The sequence below is a fragment of the Oryctolagus cuniculus genome, chromosome 6 (assembly GCF_964237555.1).
Source record: "Oryctolagus cuniculus chromosome 6, mOryCun1.1, whole genome shotgun sequence".
Taxonomy (NCBI): Eukaryota; Metazoa; Chordata; class Mammalia; order Lagomorpha; family Leporidae; genus Oryctolagus; species Oryctolagus cuniculus.
The window spans coordinates 153,731,160-153,752,890 of record NC_091437.1 but is presented as its reverse complement, the minus strand read 5'-3'; the positions used below and the strand labels follow the sequence as shown (position 1 = coordinate 153,752,890).

The 21,731-nt window shown below is 49.1% G+C and overlaps 1 long non-coding RNA gene across 33 annotated transcripts in view; it reads right to left on the bottom strand.

Annotated features, from left to right (window-relative positions):
- LOC103348133 (uncharacterized) overlaps positions 1-21,731 on the bottom strand; it is a 260,857-nt gene that overhangs the window by 7,580 nt on the left and 231,546 nt on the right. For all 33 annotated transcript variants that reach the window (XR_011389535.1, XR_011389551.1, XR_011389533.1 and 30 more), the window contains one exon: positions 4,787-4,932. This is a non-coding gene — a long non-coding RNA (uncharacterized lncRNA). The remainder of the gene's footprint in view (positions 1-4,786; positions 4,933-21,731) is intronic.

Sequence of the window (21,731 nt, the reverse complement as noted above, 5' to 3'; positions counted from 1 at the left end):
CCCATGGGAGACCAGGAGAAGCACCTGGCTCCTGCCATCGGATCAGCGTGGTACACTGGCTGCAGCGCATTGGAGGGTGAACCAACGGCAAAAGGAAGACCTTTCACTCTGTCTCTCTCTCTCACTGTCCACTCTGCCTGTCAAAAAAAAAAAAAAAAAGATTTATTTATTTATTTATTCTAAAGAGTTACAGAGACAAAGAGGAAGAGGGAGAGAGATACAGAGACAGAGAGAGACAGAGAGATCTTCCATCTGCTGGTTTACTCCCCAGATGGCCACAATGGCCAGGGCCAGGCCAAAGCCAGGAGCCAGGAGCTTCTTCCAAGTCTCCCATGTGGGTGGCAGGGGCCCAAGGACTTGGGCCATCTTCACTGCTTTCCCAGGCCATAGCAGGGAGCTGGATTGGAAGTAGAACAGCCAGGACATGAGCCAGCACCCGTAAGGGATGCCAGGTCTCAGGCAGCCACCTTACCTGCTACGCCACAACGCTGGCCCCCTCACATCTTCTTAAGGAGGCTCTTCCTAAAGAGGTTTTCAGCTCATAGAGAGGCCTCTTTCCCACAGACACATCTGAACAGTGCCAGTCCTGAGACATGGGGGAAAACTGGGACTATGAGAAAGTTTGGGGGTAGAAGCCTAAAATCTCCCGAGAAGCAAGGAGAAACAGAGTAACAAATTGGAGCATTTGCATGGAAAACTGCAGTTACAATCCAAGGTCCACGGAAGACACATCCGTGCAGAGTGTGTGCACGTGCTGCTGGCACAGGGCAAAGGTCCATGGGAAAGAAGGCTGGAGACGCGGTTAGCTGAGACGATGCCTCTGGGGTTCAGGAACGCTGTACAGTACAGTGTAGAGATCACTTAATCATTTTTATTATACATTATGTCAAGGCAGACAGAGAGAGAGAGAGAGAGAGAGAATCAGAACCTTCCATCCACTGACTCACTCTCCAAATGCCTGCAACAGCCAGGGCTGGTGGCCCAACCAAACCCAGGAGTCAGGAAATAAAATGTGTTGATTTCCAAAAAGATAAACAAAAATTTACTTTCAAATAAGACAAACACAAAGAGGTGAGTCTGAGAACAGGAAAATAAGAGGCATGTCGAGAGTGGAAAGGAACAGAAGGCTAAGTAAGGACGTAAGGCAGTAAGAAGGCTAAGTAAGGACGTAAGGCAGTAAGAAAAGCTCCTCTCATCCTTTAACCCCTCCCCGGGGCATCCCTTAGGGCCAAGGATGCAGGCAAGTTCCTTCTGTGTAGGAGGAAGCCCCTCCCCTCCCCCTCCTACTCACTCCTGGCTCCAGCTGTGCAGCCCCCAGGCCCTCCAGCAGCTGGGCCTCCACTGAGCACTCCCTCTGGCCTCTCTGTCAGGCTCATTCCCACACTTCCCCGGGAAGCCCCTCACGCAGACAGGCTGCTGGATCCCATCCCGCCAGGATTCCTCCGTGTTCCTCATCCCGAACTTCAGGACAGCGATGGTCGCGCCAGGCTGGCTCCATGCCGACCTGCAGCTGCGAAGGGCAGCATTTCAGAAAGCAGCGACTCACTTGCAGGATGCCAGAAAGGAGAAGAAGGGCCTGGGGATGAGAGGCAGAATGGGCTGAACAAAAAAGAGAGGGAGGGTGGCCCCTAGATGACACCGCTTCGGTTTTCCCCTTCTACTCCCTAGCCCCACACTGCCAATCCAGCTGATTCTTGAAAAACGTATTTCTTAAGTGCCTGGTATCACCAAGACACTGTGGTGAGGAATTGCAAAACCAAGGCCATTCCTTGAGTGTATAACCTAGCTAGGGAGTCAAGACTTCAACAAGAGGAATGTCAGATAATTACAAAGGAATGAAGCATAAGATAATAAAACTAGTCCGTTGGCGCCGGCACTGTGGTATAGTGGCTAAAGCCACTGCCTGCAGAGCCAGCATCCCATATCAGCACCGGTTCGAGTCCTGGCTGTTCCACTTCTGACCCACTTCCCTGCTAATGCTCCTGGGAAAGCAGCGGAGGCCAGTCCAAGTGCTTGGGCCTCTGCCTCGATGTGGGAGATTTGGAAGAGGCTCCTGGCTCCCAGCCGTGGCTGTTGTGGCCAGGAGAGAGCCAGCAGATGGAAGATTTCCTGTTCTTTGCCTCTGCCTCTCTCTCTCTCTAACTCTGCCTTTCAACTGAATAAATCAATCTTTAAAAAAAAACTGTCAAGGATGTGTCGAGTGGGGGCCTTGCGTTGTGTGGACTCAGGGCCACCCTGGCTGCAGAAGAAAGTCCTCTGAGAACCCAACTTGAAGGAGGGTCATCAGACTGTGGGGTTGTGAAGGGGCATCCCAGGGATTGGGGTGGAAGGGAAGGCTGCACGTTCAGGGGCTGGCAAGGAGCCTAGGAGGCTGGAATAGGAAGGGGTCAAAATTTTGAGGATCCTGAAAGCCAGGCAGGGGAGTCAGAGCTGGGAAAGATAGCATAAAGCAGCAGCCAGTGACAGTCTGAGGCAGGCTTCAGGAGAGACAAGACAAAGAAGCCAGTGAGGAAGTTCATCCAACAGCTACCAGTAGGGGTGGAAGCACTTGACACTAGAGCTGCCACATCCCACCTGTGAGCACCATGGCCCCACCTGTCCATCCAAGCACACTGTCCCGCAGAGCCCAGGTGGGACCTAGAATTCTTTCCCACTCAGGGATCAAGGGAGCGCCTACCAATCCATCCAGGGAGACGGTTCCACCGTTTCCCTTGCAGGTGGCATCAGTCAGGAGTAGTGATGTTATGCTACCTTAACAATATCCCCAAGTTTCCATGGTTTAAAGCAGCAGAGAAAGACAAATTCCTCTCTCAGATCAGGGCCAAGCAGAGACTGCACTCAGTGGCAGCACCAGGGCAGCTTTGATATCTGTTGGGCATCAGGACCGATGAGAAAGAGACCTCTGGAGGGGCACTCACTAGCACAGAAGGGATGCTTCAGTTGGCCAGGATTGGCCACAGTGGGCCAAGAAGTGGCATCTGACTCTCTGGGAAACAGAAAAGAGGCAGGATAAAGGAATGGTTTAAGTACAACACCTTCCTTGGCACCTGGAATTTATTATTCATTCATCCCACTAATATAAGAATGTATCGTATGATGGCATACCCTACACCCAGCCATTCCCCCTCTTATTATGTACTCTTCTACTTTCTTTGTAGTATTTGGCACTACCTGAAATGCTGTATAACTTATGAATCTGTTGTCTTTTATGGCCTGTCTCCCAGACTAGGATATAAACTCCATATCTGCCTGGTTTGCAGTGCTGGGCACACAGTAGGTACTCAGCAGATGTCTGTCAAGTAAGTGAATAAAAACATTCAGTGAGGTCAAGTGTGTCTTTAGTTTATTCACTGCTATACGCCAACATGCACAATGTCCAGCACACTGTCGGAATTCACTGAGCTGCTGAGAAATCAGCCAGCTCTTCATGCCTCAGCAGCTCTTCCTCTGCAGGGATGCAGAGTGAAACTGCAATGCTGGTTAGCAGTTCCAAACCCGAAGGTGGTCACCCGAGGACCACCCTTCTTCCCCCTGCATCCCCCAGGGCTCAGGAACCAGGGTCAGGCCAGCCTAAGGACAGAGACACCAAAGGAGACGGAAGCCAAAGTAAAAGAGAGATGAAGAAGAAACTAGGGCAAGGGACCAGCCCAGGGGCACTCCTGCACACACAGGCCAGCTGAAGTCACAGGCGCCCTTCTGACCTCTCCAGGAACATGCTGCGTGAGGCTCTGGGTGCTGAGTCAGTGCCCTCTGGGCCTCACTTTCGCTGATGACAGAGTCTGGGCACCAGAGAAGGGCATCTCGAAAGGTCCTCCCAGATCTAAAGTCCTAGGAACGAGAAAGCACCCAGGGCCATTTCTCAAGTAGGGCCCATGGGTTAGGATTTTTTCCAAGGCTTTCCTGAGCCTCACATACATCAGATACATCAAACACACTCATATCCTACATTAAAAATGATTCCTATATAACTGCAAAAGTTAAGCTTCACTGGAGAAGTTGACGCAAATTCTATAAATACGTGCAAGTAATTCCATCTTGCGGCTTTGTTTTCATATTCTTCAACTAATCATTTCATATGTTAGTTCTCAAAAATGAGTCTGTGGATGCTTGAAATGCAGATAGGTCCAGGCACTGTTTATACTGACTATTAATTAGTCCAACAGATCTATCTGAGAAGTTTGGTAAAAATGTCACTTGCTGGGCCATACTCCAGTCAGTACCAGCAAGAAAAACCTGGTAGGGCTGGGGACAGGAATCCACTTAAATATATATATATATATATTTTTTTTTTTTTTTGAAAGTCCAACTGAGAGAGAGAGAGAGAGAGAGAGATCTTCCATCCACCAGTTCACTCCCCACTGGGCCAGGCTGAAGCCAGGAGCCTGGAGCTTCACTCACGGCTCACACATGGGCTTAAGCTCTTGGGCCATCTTCCACTGCCTTTCCCAGGCCATTAGCAGGGAGCTGGATTGGAAGTAGAGCAGCCGAGACACAAATCAGCACCCAGGAATCCCCATTTTAGCAGGGTTCCCAGAAGATCCAGTTTGTAAAATGAAGTTTGAGAACCACTACACCAGGAGGGAGCCAGGGAAGGGACTGGGCGGGTGGGGTGGGGAGAGGAGCACTTTAGGAGGAAGTAAGGTTAGCTGCAAAGGTGACCAAAGAAGGGAGATGAAACAGATGACGGCACAAGGCTCACGTTCTGCATGTGTGCTAAGGCACTTCCGCCTGCGTGGGCCATGTGTGTTCCAACAGGGTAAACACCCTTTTCAAAAGTGGCACTCACCCTCATTCACCCTTCCTCCAGCTCCAGAACACAGTATTCACGCTGGATCTCCGAGTACCTCGGCTATGGTGATGTTGTAGAAGGGCTAGCTTTCCGACACATCACTGGGCACAGCACTTGCAGACTGAAGCCACCACTGCCAAGGACTGCAGGAAGAGAAAGAGCGCGGTCACCCAGGAGTTGGCCTGTGAACAGTGCCACTCCCGGCAGCAGCAGATGTGAGTGGCATCAGGAGGCAGTCTTCGCTCATCCGTGTGGAGGGAGGTGTCTTCCACGCCTTTGGATTGATAGATAAAATTGCATGCATTTACCTTGAACAACATGAGGTTTGGAAATAAACGTACACGGTGCAATGACTAAATCAAGCTAATTAATACATGCATCATCTCACACAGTCATCATTTTTGTAGTGAGAACACTTTAGATCCACCTGCTTAGCATTTTAAGAATATAATTCATCATAAACTACAGTCACCCTGTTGGACAAAGATCTCCCAAACTGATTCCTCGGATCTAACTGAAATTGTGTATCCTTGGACCATCAAGAACAGACTCCTCCCTCACCCCCTGCAGCCCAGGGCCTGGTAACCAGCATTCCACTTTCTATTCCTAGGAGGTCACCTACCTTTCTTTCTTTCTTTCTTTTTCTTTCTTTCTTTCTTTCTTTTGAAGATTTATTTATTTATTTGAAAGTTAGAGTTACACAGAAAGAGAAGGAGAGGTCGGGGGGGGGGGCGGGATTGAAGGGGGGAAAGGGAGAGGGAGAGAGAGAAAGGTCTTTCATCCACTGGTTCACTCCCCAGATGGCCCCAACAGCCAGAGCTGTGCCAATCCGAAGCCAGGAGCCAGGAGCCTCCTCTGGGTCTCCCACATGAGTGCAGGGACCCAAGGACTTGTGCCATCTTCTACTGCTTTCCCAGACCATAGCAGAGAGCTGGATTGGAAGTGGAGCAGCCGGGACTTGAACTGGCGCCCGAATGGGATGCCAGCATACAGGCGGCGGCTTTACCCACTATGCCACAGTGCTGGCCCCTGTCACTTTCTTTAGATGCTACATTGAATGATATCATGTGAAATTTGGCTTTCTGGGCCTGGTTTGAGCCACAAACACACAGTGTTGTGCGTGTGCATACACACACACATGTGCACATTCCAAATGCTGTGTGCACGTCTATTTGAGCTTCTGCCATGGGTAGAGGTACAGCCCAGCAATCAGAAGTCACCCAGGAGGCCGGCGCCGTGGCTCAATAGGCTAATCCTCCACTTTGCGGCGCCGGCACACCGGGTTCTATTCCCGGTTGGGGCGCCGGATTCTGTCCTGGTTGCCCCTCTTCCAGGCCAGCTCTCTGCTGTGGCCTGGGAAGGCAGTGGAGGATGGCCCAAGTGCTTGGGCCCTGCACCCCATGGGAGACCAGGAGAAGCACCTGGCTCCTGCCTTCAGATCAGCGCGGTGCACCGGCCACAGTGCACCAGCTGCGGCGGCCATTGGAGAGTGAACCAACGGCAAAAGGAAGACCTTTCTCTCTGTCTCTCTCTCTCACTGTCGTCCACTCTGCCTGTAAAAAAAAAAAAAAAAAAGAGGTCACCCAGGCTCTACTGCTGAGTGCTATTTCCCAAGGTACCAGGAAGGTGCCAGGCTAAAAGGCCAGTTGGAAAAGAAGGATGTCTCGTATCAACCCACCAGGGGAAGGGTTCTCTACCCCATTCCTGTCACCAAGATCTGTGACTGGCCCCGGGCCTAGCTAAGCCCAAGGTCCACTTGTGAATCATGCAGTGTTGCCTGAAATCTTTAAGCTTCATGCAGGGGGAGGGGGTGAAAGAGGGTCTGTTCTAAGCAGAGGAGAGCCTAAGGAAGCTGATATCTCCAATCACAGAGAACCACCAAAACAACTCCTTAACTCACAAGCAGTAAGTTGTCATTAGAACGCATTTCTCAGGTGATCAATAAGAAAGAGTGGCCAGGGGTTGTAGTACAAAATCACCCCCCATGCTGTTTTCTTGCTTCTATCCTTGTTTCCAGCTAAAGATCTATGTTTTCTAGCCTACAAATAAAATGATACATTTTTTTCAATTTTATAAAAAGAAATTATGCAACATTGATTTAAAAAAAACACACATGGATTAAATAGTGATGCTTGCTTAGCCCTAACTGTGGGAGAATTCATCTCCCACCCACCCCTTTCTTTGCAGGTTCTAAGGGGGAAGAGAGAAATTCTCTTGCTTCCTTTTTATTTGTTTCCTGTTCTCATTTGTCCTGTGCCACCAGCATCTTTAGGAAGGGTGACAAGTGTTCTCTCTAAAGGCTGCGTTCTTGTGGATGATGTGGCCTTGAGAAACACACTAAAAATACCAAGTTGGTTTCCTCCTCCTCAAAGATGAAAATGAGAAATAGGTTGTACAGCAATTCAGAGAAAACACTAAGGTAAAAAAAATTGATCCTGATGCCAAGGGGCAGTGAGGCGCCACTAGACAGAGGGCCCGCCCCCACCATGGGGGAGGGGCACTGAGAGCCCTCAGCACCCCTTCCAGGCATCCACAGCCTCCCCCCCTCCCATTAACGAGGCTCCCCATCGAGAGGCAGTTAATCACCTCAATTAAGAGCCTTTTACTCTTGGCCTTGCCTGCCAGGCCCAGGCCCTGCGCCCAAGGAAAGGCGGGCAGGATAAGCAGCTGGTCCTGACATGAGATAATTAAAATATATAGATTTGTGCTTTTTCCCTCTCCACCTTTTACTTTCTTTTTTAATGTGTGTGTATTTTTTTATGTTTAAGTGTGGGCAAAACAGTGACATGTTAAATTTTAAATGAGCAATTTGAAGATGAGCATAAATGACAAGATCAGGCAACTCCAGCGGGAACACGGTGGGTACTTGGGGCACCATCTGGGGGTTCCTCAAAAGGCTATACACTCAGTGACAACCCCACCCGTGGATATGAAATGTCCACAGTGTCCACTCAAGACCAGAGAAGACACACAGCCCCGCTAGAACCTGTCCACGGACCCTCTGAGTGGCAGATTCACAGCAGCCAAACACGTGAGCAACTTAGCAGCTGTCAGCTGCGGAATGAACAAATAAACTAGGGCGAATCCATGCGGTGGGACGGTTCTCGAGCGGAAAGCGATGCAGCCCTCAACCTGTCAGAATGTGGGCGGTCCCTGAAATCATCCCAGCAAGAGGGAGAAAGGCCAGTCTCACAGGACACATGCTGCGCGATTCACCCGTGTGAAATGTCTGCAGCAGGTACCTCCACGCTGCCCAACACCAGGGTGGAAGGGAGCCGGGCGCCACTGCTAAAGGTGGAGGCTTTCTTTGTAAGGCAATGGAAATGCTCCAAGGTGGGCAGATTGATTGACAGGTGAGTGACATTCTAACAAAGCGCTGAAAAAACCAGAGTGCACCGAGTGGAGGTGAAGATGCAGCAACTTGGAGCTCTGCCTGAAGAAGCGCTTGTTGCGGTGGCCCAGGGCTCCCGCAGGAACACGGTGGGTACCTGGGGAACTGTCTGCGGGTTTCCCAAAAGGCTACACACTCAGTGACAACCCCACCCTTGGATATGAAATGTCCACAGTGTCCACTCAAGACCAGAGAAGAAGTGAGGGAGGCCTGGGGTTTGCTGCCTGTCCCGGGAGTCCTTGCCCTGTGTGCAGAGACTGAACGCCCACCTTCCAGGAACTGTTCCTCACACTCAGTACTCACTCCACAAACGTGCACTGCGCCTGTTTTAGCAGAAAGCACAATGCATCTGCTCCTCAGTCGCTCTCTCCTCTCTAAGTGTGTTGAATGCCTCCTGGGCCTGGGCCAGCGTCTAGCTCAGGAGATTGTACAGAGAACAGTGAGAAAAGCTCATTCTGAGAGCGGACCAATGACACTGTGGGTCACCGGCCCTAGTTCTGTGCCCTGCTTCTGCACTTATCAGAGGGCTTCCCTCTGCACCCTGCCGTCCTCACCTGTGAAGACCAACAACCTGGCCTGCAGCCAAACAGCTGACAGCCCTATGGCTCTGGGAAGCAAACCCCACACTCACACACCGTGTGGGATCTAGGCAATTTCTTTACTGCCGGTAGCTCCCTCCCTCCTGCACCACCTAGGATTAAATGACTTTATACCTTTTTTTAAAATTGATTCATTTATTTAAAAGTCAGAGTTATAGGGAGAGAAGGAGAGGCAGAGGGAGAGAGACAGAGAGAGAGAGGTCTTTCATCTGCTGGTTCATTTCCCAGATGGCCACAATGGCCAGAGCTGCGCCGATCCAAAGCCAGGAGCCAGGAGCTTCTTCCTGGTCTCCCATGTAGGTACAGGGGCCCAAGCACTTGGGCCATCTTCTACTGCTTTCCCAGGACATAGCAGAGAGCAGGATAGGAAGTGGAGCAGCCAGGTCTCGAACCAGCACCCATATGGGATGCCAGCACTGCAGCCGGCGGCTTAATCCGCTACGCCACAGCGCCAGACCCAACTTCACACCTTTAACCAAGGGAACAGCAAACTTTCTCTATAAAGGGTCAGGGAATGCGTATCCTGGCCATGTGGCCCATGTGGTCTGTGCTGAAGCCACTCATCTCTGCCCTTTTTTTGTAAAAGCAGCCACAGACAAAGGTTAAAAATAGGGATGCTGTATGCCAATCAAATCTTATCAACACTGGAATTCCCATTTCTACTTCATGTGACTTCCACGTATCACCAAATAGTCTCTTTTGATTTCTCTCTTGACCACGTAAAAATATAAAAACCAATCTCAGCTACACAAAAGCAGCAGGTGGGCTGGATGGCGCCATGAGCCGCAGTTTGGTCAGCACTTGGAACAGTGCCCAACACAGACTGAACCTTCAGCCCTCTAACAAGGGCTGAGCCTGTACCATGTATGAGCTCTGCCTTTTCTGTGACACATCTCATTTAAACTTCAAGTAATTGTGTGAGGCAGGAGGGGAGGGATTAACCCAATTCTCAAATGACTGACAGTAAAGACTCAGGCAAGCACATCACGTGGAATCACAGCACATCCACGTCCTTCTGACGTGAGCCCTTGTTTGTGACCATCATAAGATGCCACACCAGCCACTGGGACACAGCAAGGAATGGACCCACTCAGGCTCAGCTCCTAACAAACAAAACAAGTCATCAATGGATCAACGTAAGATGTGTGTTACAGACAGCAAGGGCTGCAAGGAGGGAGAAGAGGGCAGGACGCAGGGAGGGAGGCCCTCTGAAGAACATGTGCACTCAGGACAGCTCTGTGTCTGGTGCTGTGCCAAGTGCCAAAGAGAGGGGGCTGGAGAGGCAAGCACAGCCCAGGACCTGCTGCAGAGGCCGGAGGAGACGGGTGTCTCTCATGCTGGGGTGGAAACCTGGATCCAACTTCCCAAAGAGGAGTTAGGCAACCACAATAGCCCACACAGCCTTTGATTTGGCCATTCTCTCTCTTTTCTTTTTAAAGATTTATTTATTTTTTATTTGAAAGTCAGAGTTTCACAGAGAGAGAAGGAGAGGCAGAGACAGAGAGAGGTCTTCCTTCCATCCATTGGTTCACTCCCCAACTGACCACAAAGACCAGAGCTGTGCCCATCCAAAACCAGGAGCCAGGTCTCCCACATGGGTGCAGGGGCCCAAGGACCCGGGCCATCTTCTACTGCTTCTCCAGGCCACAGCAGAGAGCTGGATCAGAAGTGGAGCAGCCAGGTCTCAAACCAGCACCCATATGGGATGCCAGCACTGCAGGTGGCGGCTCTGGCATTCTCTTTTATGAGACTATATCCTAATAAAAAAGGAAAATATATGTGCAAGGATTTTATTCCACTCAAGTACTGGTTACAATGGTGCCAAAATGAGTGTGTCTTACAGGTCTACCCCCAAAATTTAGAGAAATTCCAAGGGCTTTGTCACAGATGCCTGAACAACGGTGAAGATGGGGGCCGTGCAATAAAACCGTGACGTGGCAGAGGGAACCAAGTTGCAGGGGAGAGTTATTTATCGTGTATTTAGTAAAAGAGCTATCTACTGGCCGGCGCTGTGGTGCAGGAGGTTAATCCTCCACCTGGGGCACCAGCATCCAATATGGGCGCCAACTCTAGTTCCAGCTGCTCCACCTCTGATCCAGCTCTCTGCTATGGCCTGGGAAAGCAGTAGAAGATGGCCCAAGTCCTTGGGCCCCTGCACCCACGTGGAAGACTGGGAGGAAGCTCCTGGCTTTGAATTGGTGCAGCTCTGGCCGTTGCAGCCATTTGGGGAGTGAACCAACGGAAGGAAGACCTTTCTCTCTGTCTCTTCTGCTCACTGTCTGTAACTCTACCTCTCAAATAAATAAATAAAAATATAAAAAAAGAGCTATCTACAAACCATCCTACCATTCTGTTACACACACACACACACAGACACGTATGCATTGGTTCATTTAATTAGTTGCCTCTGAATGACAACATAGTGGTTTAAGCTTTTCCTAGAAGATGTACTCACGATTTTGTAGTAAGAGAACAAGCAAAATTGGTGCCCACACAGCAGTTCAGCACTCCTGAAGTGGTGGGACTGGTCAAGTGGAATCACCATCTATTAATTTATCTAATACATCCTTAGGAAGGATCTGCTGCAAGCTAGGGACAGGGTTATCCATGGGACAGCCAAGGCAGTAGAGACAGACAGCTCCCTGCTGATAGGGAGGCCGGCCAGGTGAATGCGTGTGTGGCACAGGTGTCCTGTGCTATCTGCAGAAGGGACCAGCAGCTCGCGGCCTGGGATGACACTCCACACACACAGGGCCAATGAGCAAGCTAACAAAAGGGCTGCAGGCACTCGTTACGACACTGGTGTGGTGACTGGAAGCTGGGCCCACGGTGCCTTCCTCACCCACAGAGTGGCCAGCTCTCAAGGTGCTGTGAGGAGGAGCTGAGGTTCTGGGAGGGATTTGCACAGGGAAAGGCCCTGCGTGCACACTGGGGAGATTCTGAACCCCTCTCTACAAAGGCTGACAACCTGGAATTTAAATCACGATGGGTGCCAAAGCACACGGAAGAAAGCATGTTTACAAAGCGAGAGGCTGCACAGAGGGCGGCAGTGGGTGGCAGGCATCCAGGTCACCGCGCCTCCGAGGGGTGCACAGCTTACAGTGTGCCTCCCAACATGGCCAGTGCCGGCAGCTCCCGCCTTCCTGGCACGTATTTGTAAGTCCAAGGACAAGCTGTACATCTGAAATTGGATAAAATGTCTCTGCGACAGTTTGTTCACATGTGTTAAAGGGAGAACTCAGGACCCACAGCCTTGACAACACATCTTACCTATCTGGCCTCAGGCTTAGCAGAAAGAGAAAATGCTTGCCAGGTCCACGGACGAGGGTTGAAGCCTGGCTGGGTGCCCGTTTGTCGGTTATTGATTATCTCATGGCTACAGGATAACAGTATCTTCCCTGCAGGGTTAACACGAGCACTGTATGCATACTGTATAGATGCTTAATAAGGGGCAGTTGTTTTTCCTTAGTGGGAACTAATGAAGCACCCAGAAGCTGCCCCTTGGGGGAAATCAGCTCATTAGGAAAGGGAGGGGGCCCATGGTGAGGCAAAGAGTCCTTGTGTTCCCAGTGATGTGGGAAACTAAATGAGACAGAAAATCCAAATATGAATTTAGTCCCATGTTTTGCATCCTCTGAGACTGGGGCTGTGCATGAGCTGGATACATCAGGCTTTTCTGGGAAGGGAAAAGAGATTAACTGGGGAGAGATGGAGGCACTGCTGGGAGCAGTATGAGCAGCCAGGAGCACAACAGCTTGGTGTCCACCAGAATCACTCCCCGAGGAACTGGCAACTACGAGAGTACCTCGAAAAGTACATGCGTGGAAAGCCAAGACTCTGTGACAAAAAAAATATCCTACACGGAGGATCTCTGTGATACCTCAGAGGAAAGAAAGGGTCATCAAAGAAGGAGACACTCTTCTCTGAAGGGAGGAGAGAACATCCACTTTGCTTATGGCCGTGTCCAAATACTGACGGAGTCTATGGTCACAAAAGGCCTCCATAGCCCTGGCAGTTCATGACAAGAGCCTCGGGTGATCACTCACATCATAAAAAAGAGTGTTAATTGTTAAAGGAACAACAGTAGTCACTGTGCACTTGCTCCCCACGTAGGACCTCTGTCCCTATTGAATTGTAACATGAGACTCAACTGCAAATTCTCTCCCCAAACTGTCCTCTATATGTTGTGTGTGTGCGTGGGTGCAAATTGTTGAAGTCTATGATTCGCATGGAGTTGATCCTCGGTATATAAAGCCATACTAAAAATGAACCATAATGAAGAAGGAGATGGGAAAGGGAATGGGAGGTGGGATGGGAGCCAGGGGTGGGGGGTATTGGGGAAAGAGGCACTATATTCCTAAAGTTGTATTTATGCAAAAATGCATTCATTAAATAAAAATTTAAAAAAAAGTTCATGTGTGTGGCCTGCCAGTTAAGACACTCATCCACTACATACTACTATACATACTACATAAGAGTGCCTGATTCAGCTCCTGACTCCAGCTTCCTATTAATAAAGACCATTGGAGGCAAGAGGAGTGGCTTAAATAGTTGGGTTCCTATCACCAACATGAGAGACCTGGATTGAGTTCCCAGCTCCTGGCTTTAGTCCCTCTGCTGTTGCAGGCACTTGAGAAGTGAACCAGTGGGTGAGAATAGTCTCCTTTCCCTCCCTCCCTCCCCCTTAAATTAATATTTTTTAAGTTCATAAAAATTGAATTAAAAGATAATATCCTGATTCAAAAGAATTTTTTAAATCTATGCATTTTTTCATAAAATGCATTTTTCATGAACTTTTTGAAGACCCATAATACTATGACTCTAGTCTAGCTTTTGAATTCAACAGGTCTAGGAAGGGCCCAGGAGAAAAGCACATGTTACAAGACCCACTGTTAGACTTCTGATGCCTCCCAAGGGTAGACTTGGAACCACCAGTGTAGTAGAGAAGGCACTGAGTGTCAGTTCAAGGGCCTCCCTCGAGACACCTATAAACTTTCACTTTCACCTGCTGGGGACTCAGCTGTCATTCCACAAAGAAAGGTGGGCTAACTGCCCCATGATGGGACACCTCATGGAAAGTCAGAGGCCTCCATAGACAAAACACTGACTTCCCACTGCATGCAGTCACACACTGACTCCAAATGTTTCCATGTGCAGCAGAAGAACCACGCAGCAGAGCTCAGCCAACTTACAGAGAAACTAAATTGATGTTGTCTTAAGCCACTACAATTTATGGTGGTTTGCTGTACACCAATTACAATTTTATAATAACCAACATTATTTGTTGAGTACTTTTCCAGGTACTGCATTAAATGTTTTATACACATTGTGCTGTCTAGTCTTTATTGCCACCCACTTAGTAGGTATTAGTCACTATTATTCCCTTTTTGTTGATGGAGAAATTGAAGCCCAGTCAAGTTAAATAACTATCCTAGGCATTGGCAGTTCTTGGATGTGTACCTTAATCTGTTCATTTTAAGGCCTGCATGAATTATTAATCAGAGTTCTCTGGGGAGAACCAATAGGACGTGTGTGTGTGTGTGTGTGTGTGTGTACACATGCATGCTCTGAGCTCTGCAGGACAGCCAGCAGGCTGGAGATCCAGGGAAGCAGAGATGTTGCAGCTGTGGTCTGAAGACAGAGCTGGTTCTGGAAGCACGAAACTTCTTCTTCCCTGAGGGACTGATTCCTGTTTTCTCTTAATACCTTACACTGATTGGACAAGACCCACCTGCACTATGAAAGGTAATCAGCTTTACTCAAAGTATACTGATTTATCTAGACTGGTGTGGGCCAGTCCTGGGTATCACAGGTACCATGGACTTGCCATGATGATACCTGAAGTTAACTTCACATAGCATTTCCTGCACTCTGTAGCACGTATCCTTGCCAACCTGGACCCAGCAAGCTCAGTCCCAGCCATAATTCACAACTAACAAAACAAATGGGACACATGGTCAGAGTCTATCAAATTAAACAATGCACTGCCCAAAGCACATGGCAACAGGCTACTGGCAACACTGAAATCATCAAGGAATGAACCCTGAGGACACAGAGAACTAGCCCAGGTCAAACGATCATCAGTGCCTTGGTGAGCAGAGGACAGGCACCGAGGAGGGCAGAGTTAGGACATCCTGGTTGGTTCAGGAGCTGGCTCTCCCCCTCAACCCCCTGTGTGGTCCTGGGTCAGACCTCTCTCTGAGCCTCAGTTCTCCCTGTGCACTTGGGGGTCTGCAAAGGACAGTCACGTTCTCCGCAGGATTCTCAACACAAGTCATTGCCATAGCACCTCCATTTCCCTGGCAATGAGGTACAGGGAACCCCACTTTGCTACTTTAAAAAACTGGGATGCAGAGGGTACCATCTACTTTCCGGGGACAACACAGAAGATGAAATCGCAAAGGCATGAGAGCCCCTCCCACCAGGCCCTTCCCCTCCCAGAGGTCAGCCTTCCCCTGTTCTCTGCTGTCACACATGGTTGTTCCTTCAGCATCTGCAGACATCACTCCCTCCCTCTGCCTCTGAATGAATTCCACAGTCCCCCAGCAGCTGCTCTCTGCAGAACCCAGGCTGGCGAGAGGTTATCACTCTCACTGGAGTTGTGTTTTCTTGCCCCCATTAACGCCAGCTGTTTCCTTCAACGTGGCATCGACCAGGCCAGGAAGTTTCTCTTTCCCTGTAATCCATTGTCTGCAGGAAGATCAGAGGGCCCTGCAGGATGCAAGGATGGAACCGGCTGGGCACGGGGAGATATAGGCCAGCCATCTTGGTCGCCCACATAGTTTGCAGTGCTGGTGAGGCCATTCTTGCAGAAGGACTATAGGCCCTTTCTGATAATTAATCAGGTGTACTATCCTCAAAACAGAGACTCTGCTCTGCACCAAAGCCAGCCAGGAAGCTTACATCACTCCCTTCTTATAGACCTACTGCCTCCAGCTCACTCAAGGATGAGGGATGGAACCAGTGTCCCAGGCACTACCTCTCCAGCAAAACAAAGTCTGTGTCAAGTCCCATGTGGTCATCAGGTAGAACAACCTCTCATTCTCATCTCACAGAAAACAAAAGCTCAGTCCGATGATAACATCAACATGTATACAGCATTCACTGCTCCTGAGGCCCTGTTCTAAGTGCCTGGCATAGCCTGGCAACAGGCAGAATAATGGCCCTCAGAGGTGGGTGCACCCCGATCTCTGAAAGCTGAGAACATGTTAGGATACACAGCAAAGGTAGACTGAGGTTCTGGAAGGAAATGAAGCTGCTAACTTGCTGACCTTAAAACAAGGAGATTATTCTGATTATTTATGTGGTGGTCCCAAAGGAATCATAAAGGCCTTTAAAAATGGAAAAGGGAGCAGAACAGAGAGTCAACCAGAAAAGATGCCATTAGAGAAGAAAGGCACATAGGGATGCTTTGTTGCCAGCCAAGAAGATGGAGGAAGAGGACCATGAGCCAAGAGCTGTAAGCCATGGACTTGGTCATCATTTGCTACAGAAGCAACAGAAAACTAATACACAAGTCAACTCAGTTCTTATGACAATGCCATGAGGTGGCACTTTAATCCACTGAGGCCACAAGGATGCTGTCTAACACCACCCCGCCCCGCCCCAAGACTCAGTGCCACATGATGGTAAGTACTTACTCCTTTCCTCCATGTTTGCCAGTCAGCTAGGGGCCAGCTGCCAGAATCAGGCTATGTAAGGCTGGCTCTATGTTAGGCATTAATTCTGAATCCGCTTCACACCCTCCTCCTCTTTGCATCAGAAGCTACTGAAGGTGTGTCATCAGGACAAAAGGGACCGAAGAAAACAAACTCAAGTCCATCCACACATCCCACCCCCACTTCCATGATACTGCTGACAACATCTCACGGATCACTACAAGCAACATGGCCAAGACTGCAGTCCAACAGTGAACAAGTGTCATCCTAGCCAGGTGGGGGTCATGGCAAAGGTCTGGCCAAGACTGCAGTCCAACAGTGAACAAGTATCATCCTAGCCAGGTGGGGGTCATGGCAAAGGTCTGGCCAAGACTGCAGTCCAACAGTGAACAAGTGTCATCCTAGCCAGGTGGGGGTCATGGCAAAGGTCTGGCCAAGACTGCAGTCCAACAGTGAACAAGTGTCATCCTAGCCAGGTGGGGGTCATGGCAAAGGTCTGATTAGACGATTTCACTGCAGGAGTGGAGCACTGGACCCGGCAGTTCAATCTACCAAGACAGGCACTAATGTCAGTGACCCATCTTACGGATGAAGAAACCAGGACAGAAGCATGAAGAACTTCAGCCATGATCACGCTGCTGATAAAGAAGGAAGCCAGGATCAGAAGTCAGCCTGGCTTCTGAGCAGGGGTCAAGGACTTACAACTGCCATTGAGTGCACCAAGTTTCCACTGACCACCACTGCCTGTGAGCAACCAGGGGCAGCACTAGGGGATGCACTGATACTGAGGAGTAAAAGCAAAGGCGGTCACCAATCAAGGGGCAGCCAAGTTGAGCGGTTCCTCTCCAGCCCAGGAGAGAAGAGGCCTCCCTCTCCAGCCCAGGCCTAGAAGCAAGAAGACTCTGTGGCTCTCCAGGAACGATGAATACAGCGCGTCCCGTATCCAGGATGCGCCAGTCATGCATGGCTGTTGCAGGGCCAAATGTGCCTCCCACTGACTCTGCGAGTTGATCTGCTGCTAGGGCAAGCCAATTTACAACAAGCCGGAATTTCCGTCCCTTTGAAAACAAGAGGCTGTTTATTTACAGGCCAGAATGAGGTAAGCAGTGATGAAAAGTCCAGAGACAAAACGGCATGCAAATAAGATGGAGAAAAAGGAAGCAAGGAATCGGGCAAATTACAGTGACATCATGCTCAGAACTAAACACTACAAAGACGTTTCAATTCAGCACACCTAGTGGGGGTTTCCTAGAAAGGGTCAGAAAGCCAAACCAAGGACTCTGAGCCTGCTTGAGGTCTCCTAAAAAGGTCACAGGGCAGGAAGGTCATGGGCAAGAAGTGACAGTGCCTCCCTGTGACAAAGCAGCCAGCATTCAAAAACAGGACACTCACAGGGCCAGCAGGAACACAGGCCCTTCCATCATGCGGCAGGGGCCTGGGGTGGGGGTCGGAGGGTGCGGGGGGCGGGCATTGCCTGTGAGGCAAGTCTGTGGAAACTGCAACGTAAGGGAATGTCTCACAGATAAAGCTGTGAGAAAGGTGAGCCCATGTCTTCCGAGTCCTAGATCAACTGAGCCCTGCCCCTTCTCCTGTCAACCCAGTCACACCCTCCCCCTCCCTTTCAGTCACCTTCACCTGAAAGCAGGTGTGAGGTCACCTAACCTATAAATGAGAGGGGTGGTGCTTAGCCCAGTGGTTAGGACACTGGATGGCACGGTCACGTCCAACATCAGAGTCCCTGGGTTTGACTCCTGGTTTCAGCTTCCTGTCCCAGCCTTCTGCTCATACAGACCCTGGGAGGCAGCAAATGATTACTCAAATAGTTGAGTTCCCAACTCTCCCATAGGAAACCTGGACTGTATTCCAAGCTACTGGCTTTGGCCTGGCCTAAGCCCAACTGTTGCGAACATTTGGTGAGTGAACCGACAAAAGGGAGCTCTCCCTTTCTGTATCTCAAACAAATAAAAAAGTAGTTTTTTAAATATAAAATAAAAATGAAAACCCCTCCAAGAGGGCAAAAGATACTTTTGAAAATACACTATGAGCCAGCAGCTCAAGTCAGATTTTCCTTAACGATCTTGCACTGCTCCCATTTAAGAAAACCAAAGTTCGAGGAAGTTAGTTTTCTCATAGTTACCCAGGTAGTGATGGGTGGACCCAGATTTCAATGCAGGTCCGCTGGACTCCTAAATCCAGGTCCTCACCTTCTGTCATGCTGCCATCTCAGAGCCCAGTGCTTTCAGAGCTTCTCAGATGAGAAAGGGCACTTGGATTCATGTACTACCTACTCCCCTGGACCCACTGCTGCTTCTAGCAGACAGCCCTAGAACGACGTGGCAGACTGACTCAAAAAGTGAAACTTAGGGCTCCCATGAAATTAAAAAAAATATATTTATTTATTTATTTATTTGAGAGGCAGAGTTACAGATAGAGAGAGGGAAAGACAAAAATATCTTCCATACATGGGTTCACTCCCCAGATGGCAGCAATGGCCAGAGCTGGACTGATCCAGAGCCAGGAGCCAGAGCTTTTTCCAAGTGCCCCACATGGGTATAGGGGCCCAAGTACTCAGACCATTCCCCACTGCCTTCCCAGGCCACCAGCAGAGAGCTGAATCGGAAGAGGAACTGCCAGGACAGGAACTGGCACCCACATAGGATGCCAGCACCACAGGCGGAGGCTTAGCCTACTGCACCACAGTACCAGACCCTTCCATGAAGTTTTTTTTTTTTTTTTTTTTTTGACAGGCAGAGTGGACAGTGAGAGAGAGAGACAAAGAGAAAGGTCTTCCTTTGCCGTTGGTTCACCCTCCAATGGTCGCCGCAGCCGGCACACCGCGCTGATCCGAAGGTAGGAGCCAGGTACTTCTCCTGGTCTCCCATGGGGTACAGGGCCCAAGGACCTGGGCCATCCTCCACTGCACTCCCTGGCCACAGCAGAGAGCTGGCCTGGAAGAGGGGCAACCGGGACAGAATCCGGCGCCCTGACCGGGACTAGAACCCGGGGTGCCGGCGCCGCAAGGTGGAGGATTAGCCTAGTGAGCCGCGGCGCCGGCCCATGAAGTTTTAATCCTGGTTTTATCAGCCATCATCTACATGGGACAGCTGAACTACATTATTTAACCTCTGGCCTCAGTTTCCTCAGTTGTAAAACAAAGGCAATAACACTATATTGGTAACTCAAAAGTGTCTTATGAAGACCAAATGATTTGGTAAAACGAAGACCGTAGAGCACCGACCAGCACTTAGTGCTGGTACAGCACAGGTTGTTAGGGCTGTCATTCTTCCCCTAGCATTCCATCCTGATGGAGGAAAGTCGATGTGAAGCAAACAGAAATATATCATTACAAATCATGCTAGCAAAGCGGTAAGATGCAGGAAGAGGAGTTTACAGTGTTTATTCAGTCACCAAAACATCAACTTGAACCACCACACAGGGCTTCCCAAGAGCTCGGATCCAGGTGAGAAATTACAGCACAGAGACAAGAAAAGACACATCAAAGGGAATAGGAGCAACAGTTCCATACTGCTCACCTCACCCCTTCCCCAAGCCAGTGTAGTGCAGCAAGGTGTGAGAGTCCCTACATACGTAGGAAGGAGAAGGAAGCGAACACCTGCTTTTTCCAAAGATCCCAGCACTAGATCTCCCACAGTGAACTCCTGGGCTGGCCAGCCCACCCAAAGGCGTCACAGGCTTTCTCTACCAAAGCCAATCTGTCAAATGCACAGACACCATAAACAAGGAAATGTATAATGGAGTGTTGTGTACATACAGTTGTTAGTCTGGTTAAAAAAAAAAAAAAGGGAAATGTGACTCCACTAAAGGACCTAAAACCAGTTATCAAGAGATGGAAAGCTATGAACTACCTGATAAATTAGTTCAAATAATATTCTTGAAGAAGTGTTACAAAGTACAAGAAAACATGGATAAATAACTAAATGAAACTAAAAGAACAGACTTGTTAACAAAATCAGAAGTTCAACAGAAAGACAGATATTATAAAAAATAAACACACATAATGACTGAACTGAAGAATTTCACAGGGAACTTCAAAAACAGAATAGATCAACCAGAGGAAGAAACAATGAGGCCAGCCTGGTCATATGAAATTACTCAAAGGAAAAAAACAACGAAGAGGCCGGTGCTGTGACTCACTTGGCTAATCCTCCGCCTGTGGCGCCAGCACCCTGGGTTCTAGTCCCGGTTGGGGCACTGGATTCTGTCCCGGTTGCTCCTCTTCCAGGCCAGCTCTCTGCTGTGGCCCAGGAAGGCTGTGGAGGATGGCCCAAGTGCTTGGGCCCTGCACCCTATGGGAGACCAGGAGAAGCACCTGGCTCCTGGCTTCAGATCGGCGTAGCTCCGGCCTTAGTGGCCATTTGGGGATGAACCAACGGCAAAGGAAGACCTTTCTCTCTGTCTCTCTCACTAACTCTGCCTGTCCAAAAAAAAAAAAAAAAAAAAAAAAAAAAAAAGAAGAAGAAGAAAGTCTATGGAATTTATGCGACACCATCACATAAACCACTATCAGCATATTGGGAGTTCCAGAGGCGCAAAGACAAAGTGACAGAAAAAAACAATAGAAAACCTTCAAATCTGGACAAGGAAACAAATGTTCAGATCCATGAAGCCCAAGGAATCCTAAATCAATTAAATATAAAGAAATATTCACCCAGACACATTATAATCAAATCCTCAAAAGTCAAAGACAAGGAAGAATTTTGAACATGGCAAGAGAAAAGCAACTTGTCACATATAAGAGAATCTCCATGAGACTATCGGTGGATTTCTCAGGAGAAACTTTATAAGTCAGAACATAGTGGGACAATATATTCAAAGTGCTGCAGAGGAAAAGAAAATCAACTAAGAATAATAGGAGTTGCAAAAGTGTCCTTCAGAAATGAAGGAGAAATAAAGACACAGACAAGCACAGGCTAAGGGAATGCATTACCACGAAACCTGCCCAACAAGAAATACCAAAGAGTTTTTCCAGTAAAAATCAAAGGATGTCTAACAACATGAAGATAAACAAATAAAATTGATTTGAAAGTTAAGAATATAGTCATCAAGTTTAGAATTCTAATATTGTAATAGACATATATAAATAACTTTTAACCTTAGTATAAAAGTATTTTTTTTTTTTTTGACAGGCAGAGTGGACAGTGAGAGAGAGAGAGACAGAGAGAAAGGTCTTCCTTTGCCGTTGGTTCACCCTCCAATGGCCGCCACGGCCGGCGCTCTGCGGCTGGCGCACCGCGCTGATCCAATGGCAGGAGCCAGGTACTTCTCCTGGTCTC